Genomic DNA, 6,050 nt, shown 5'->3' on the forward strand with positions numbered 1-6,050 from the left:
CAATCCATGCTTCTGTTGCTCTGGCATATTATTGCACTCCCGTAGTGGGGGGTGAAAGCTATGTAAAACGATTCCCTTGTTGGGGCCCAAAATGGGAGCATAATAATGTCCACTTAATTGTTACTATTTTAGATAAGGTATTAATTGATTATTACTTTTCTTTTTACCTCCTTTCCTAATTTTAGACAAGGGGTTTTTTTTAATTTTTTTCTTTTCTTTTTTGATATTTCTGGGTCCTCTCTAGTTATCTTTTTTTAAAAAAAAAAAATTTAGTTAGAAATGTAAAGCAACTAGAGTTTGACTTGAAATTTTAGATATCAAGTATCAAGCTCTTTATCACTTGTGCTAGATGGTCGGTTTCCTCCCTATGTATTCAAACAGAGCATAAAGAAGCTTAGAATGGGATGGTTATGGTAGAATTAGGCATATGGGACATGCGAAGCATGTTCACTTGAAGGAGCAAGAAAACACAAAATTGTGCTTCCAAGTTCCAACCAAGAAGGACAAAATACGCGTTGCTTCATAAGAAGAATATTGCCTACGGTACCTTAGCTATAGAGTCTATGGCTCCTTTAAATATAGGATGATGACATTTGCAGCTTCTATTTTAATACAAGCAGAGCAAATTCAGACTACATCAACTACTCTGCCTCTTAAACAATTAGCAGCAGCCACTGTGCTTTATCTGTCATAATTAGATTTGTAAATATCAGCTCTCTTAGATGTACCCTCAAATATAGCTCTTCAAAATTGATGTTAATCTCCCTTTTCAAGCTTTACATTCACGAATCTAAATCATTTTAATGTATGATATTCATGTAATGCTGACTCATCATACTGCATCTTTTGTGCATCTTTTAAATACTCATAACATTTACCCGTAAATAATGATTCCACATAGTCTGCTATCCTCGTACCAGACGGAACTAATAAGAAATCTTCATACTGCTATCTTAAGATATATTTTGTTATCTTAATTAATTAGAATAGTTATGTTTGTTAGTTTTGTAGGGAGTAACAATCTAAAATTGACAGCTTAATTCACTTCCCTTATAACATACTGGGATTCTGAAAATATTTTTCATTAGTGAACTACATTCTTAATAAATGTCATGAATATTGTCACACCAATCTGTGGTGGAGAAAAGGAAATAAAATAGTTTGATGTGACATTGAACCTAACGTGTTTCCTCGGAATAAATAAGATTTTTTAATTTATTTAAGGAAAGGAATATGTAGGAATTGGGTTAAAATAAACGAGCAAATAATAATAATAATAATAATATCTTATAAATTTATTTGTTAATATTAAAACTAGTTTATTTTAACAATATTATTTTGAACTCTGTCCTCTGATGTTAAAAACTATATTACCTCTTTTGAGAATACAAGAGGAAAAGAAATTTAAAGAAATATTCTATACGGTATTAAAGTAGCAGGTTCTAAAATATTTAGTAATTGGACTTTTTATCTTATTATCTGGATAAAAATATGATTGGGATATGAAAACATGGTTTTTCTCCGCCCTTTAATCAACTTTCATTATATATATATATATATATATATATATATATATATATATAAAACTAGGCTGGAATAGTATCAATAGCACTAAGGTATTTGTGCTATTAATTTTTTAGCTCTTGGATTGAGAAATATGTGGTTAGGATGATGTGGGCCCCTTAAGGTTGAGTGAGTGGTTGGTTGAATAGTATAATTTAATGGATAAAAATAATTCAAGCCGACCTTATGATAGCTATCGTGGTTCCTAAACCACGATAGCTCAAAAAGTGGCAGTCTAAATTGGGAAACNGAGAGAGAGAGAGAGAGAGAGAGAGAGAGAGAGAGATCCTATACTATCTATAGTATCGGGGCTCCGGTACTATAGTCTCGTTTTCGATTTTAGGATGTTCAAATCAACGATCCACACTGTTAAAACTGATATAGGATATTTAAAGTTTTTAGAAATAAAATTTTATATTTTTTCGACATAGTTTACTTTATGATCAAACCATTTCAAAATTGTCAATTTTCAATAACTATTATGGCGAGTTTGGAGTTTAATGGTGTAGAAAAATCTAAATTTCTTCAAATTTTAATAGAAAATACTTTAAACTATCTAGATTAAGGTTAACATTCTTGATCTTGAATTTAAAAGTCCTATTCTCAAATTTTAAAGATTATCCAATTTTCGCTGTCCATTTTGATATAATTTATTTACTAAGTAAACAATGTTGAAAAAAACTAAAATTTTATTCTTAAGAATTTTATATACCTTATATCATATTTAACGGTGTGGATCATTAATTTGAATACCCTAAGATCGAAAACAAGACTATAGTACCGGAGCTCCGGTACTATAGATAGTATAGTAGCCTAATTCTATATATATATATTCAATTATATATGAGTCCAGCTATGGTACTTGTAAAAGCACCAAACATTTGGTGTTTTTAAGTTTTTTACCGTTAGATCTACTTCTCGAATCATTTTCAACCATTAAATTATACTATTCAACAAATCACCCACTCAACCCTAGACGGCTCACATTATTCTAACCGCATATCTCTTAATCCAATGGCTAAAAATCTACAAGCACCGATAACTTGGTATTTTTAAAAGCATAAGAGCTCAATTATATATATATATATATATATATATATATATATATATATAACTTAAGAGCTTTCCAAAAATGTTGGGCTTCCAATTCACTATCGTGTATTAATTTTATTTTTATTCAAAAACTTATTAAATATTTTTAATACTAAAATTCTTAAAAAAATTATAGCGAAAAAAATTATAACTCTTTGAATAGAGACACGGTCCACATACGGTCGCAGAAAGAAAGCTTCTCAATAAGATGTTGCTTGGAAGTTTTCTACGAAAATTTTTTCTATGGGCAGTGTTTGAAATAATTAGATCAGTGTTTGCCAAACCTAATTGACAAATATGTTTTTTAGCGTTTGGAATCCGTGTGGACGATGGTGATTGTGACTCTAAGCCCAAATATGTTTTTGATTCTGCCAAGTACTCCACGAGTTCCTCATGCTACCGACCATATAACAGCTAAGAATTAGTCCCATTTCTTTTTTGACCTCTCCCTTTTTCTTTCTTTCTTTTTTTTTTTTTCCCCTTTTTCCCACTTCAATAGTGGAAGAGGGATTTGGTCCAAGCATGGGTAATGTCCGTGTGCTACGAGGGTATCGTGTCGTAAAGATTATTCTAGTTTGACTAGGATATGGTTTTAATTGTTCCATTTAGAAAATGGAAAAGGTATGTACTAAATTTGCTTGGAGTGACTAAAGTTTTTTATATAATATATATACTCTGCTTGTAATTAATATTTGACTATGTTTGTTGAGACCGGAGACCCCCACCAGTGTTCTTCTGGACTCTGGATTAGTCCAAGAGTCGTTAAAATTAATCTTGTTCAATGGTATTATACAATAAAAAAAATTGTATAGCTGCTGAATCCTTTGTTACGCTACATTGCCTCGTGTGTGTATATATATATATATAGAGTTGGACTGGACTACTATTAGTAGCAAAATTTCATTGTTGCTACTAGTATTTTAGCCTTTGGATCAACTCTTTTTATTATTTCTAACCATTGAATTAAATACTATAATCCAGTGGGGACCACTCAACCCTAGGGGGACCATTCAACTCTAACCGACTAATATCATTCTGACCCTACAATTTTTCATCCAAGGGTTAAAAACTTGATAGTAAAAATAGAGTTTTACTATTAATAGTATTCCAGCCTAATTATATATATATATATATATATANTCGGAACTTCAAATTGATAATCAGCACCGTTAAAATTGATCTACACAATTAGAAATGTTTAGAAATCAAATTTTGTAATATTTAAAACTCATTATCAAGTTCATCTTAAGAGTTAAAAAATGAACAGTCATAAATGAATAACCTTTTTAAAATAGAGGTTAGACTTTCTCAATTCATAATCAGGGTTATCAAACATTATCTAAATAGTATAAAAAATTTTCTATCAAAAATTCAACCAATTTGAATTGCTCTACACCGTTAAACAAGCAAATGGTTCATATAGGCCGTCAAAAATTGTAAATTTTATGACACTTTGATCAATATGTAAATAATTTTTAAAATTTATTAAATTTAGTTTCTAGATATTTCAAATACTCTAGATCAACTTCAACGGCTCTGATCATCGATTCAGAATCTCTATCATCAAGAACCATTTGATAGGACAAGGGCTACTATCCTATTAATAGGATAGTAGCCCTAGCCTATATAGAACAAGACTGCTATGCTCTTAGGAGCACGGAGGTCTCCGTGCTCCTGAGCTGTTTTCGATGATGGAATTTTCGAATCGACGATCGGCTCCGTTAGACTTGATCTAGAGTATTTGAAGTTTCTAAAAAATAATTTTTGTGATTTTTTGATATCATTTACCTAGTGATCGAAAGGATTCAAAATCAATAATTTTTAATGGTTGATATCTGCCGTTTTCAAGTTTAACGATGTAGAAGTATTCAAATCAGATGAAAATTTGATATAAAGTACTTTATACTATGTACAACAAAATCAATATTTCTTNCATCGAAAACGAGCTAGAAGCACGGAAGGCTCCGTGCTTTCGATAGGATAGTAGCCTCACTCTATATATATATATATATATATATATAGTAGGTCTTGTGTGCTATTAGGAGCACGGAGGCCTACGTGCTCCTAAGCCGTTTTCGATGATGGAGCTTTCGAATCGACGATCGGCTCCGTTAGATTTGATCTAGCATATTTGAACTATTTAGAAAATAATTTTTGTGACTTTTTGATATCATTTTCCTAGCGATCGAAAGGGTTCAAAATCAACAATTTTTATTGGTTGATGTACACCGTTTGCAAGTTTAACTGTGTAGAAGTGTTCAAACCAGATAAAATTTTGATAGAAATTTTTTATACTATTTACAGCAAGATCAATATATTTGATCGAAAATTTTCATACTATATCACCACTTTTTGTAAGATTTTTATTTGCAGCCGTTGATTTTGAACCCTTTCGATCGCTAGGAGAATGATATCGAAAAGTTACAAAATTTATTTTCTAGATAGTTCAAATATGCTAGATCAAGTCTAACAGAGCGAATGATCGATTCGGAAGCTCCATCATCGAAAACGGCTTAAGAGCACGGAGGCGTCCGTGCTCCTAATAGCACACAAGACCTACTCTATCTATCTATCTATATATATATATATATATATATATATATATAGAGAGAGAGAGAGAGAGAGAGAGAGAGAGAGAGAGTTAGGCTTGATCTAGCATATATATATATATATATATATAAAGAGAGAGAGAGAGAGAGAGAGAGAGAGATAGGCTGGTATACTATCGGTAGCACGGAGGCCTCAGTGCTACCATATTGTTTTCAATGATGCAACTTCCAAATCAACGATCGGCTCTGTTAGACTTGATTTATACTATTGAAAGTATTTGGGAACTAAATTTCATAATTTTTCGGCATCATTTACCTATCAAACGAGTAGTTTAAAAATGAACGGCTGAAAATAAAAATCTCATAAAAAATTATAATAAAAGGCTTGAATTTAACATCAAAGGTACTGATCTTACTCTAAATAGTGAAAAAAAATTTCTATAAAAATTTCATCAAATTTGGATTGCTTTACACTGTTAAATTCACAAACGCATCCCATTTACTATTAAAATTATCAATTTTGAGACCTTTGATCACTAGCCAAATGATGTTGAAAAATTATAAAATTTGGTTCTAATAGTTCCAATAAGGTAGATTATATTTAACGGAGCGCGATCGTCGAATCGGATTTCCTATCATCGAAAACAACTTACGAAGCACGGAGGTCTCCGTACTTTCGAAAGTACGGAGACTTACTCTATATATATTATATATTTGGACTGGGCTCAATTAGTAGGCAAAATTCATTATTGCTATCAGTTTTTAGCCTTTGATCAACTCTTTTCTTTCTAACCATTGGATTAAATACTATATCCAGTGGGAGCCACTCAACCCTACGGGGACCAC

The sequence above is a fragment of the Ananas comosus genome, linkage group 18, assembly GCF_001540865.1.
Source record: "Ananas comosus cultivar F153 linkage group 18, ASM154086v1, whole genome shotgun sequence".
NCBI classification, from domain to species: Eukaryota; Viridiplantae; Streptophyta; class Magnoliopsida; order Poales; family Bromeliaceae; genus Ananas; species Ananas comosus.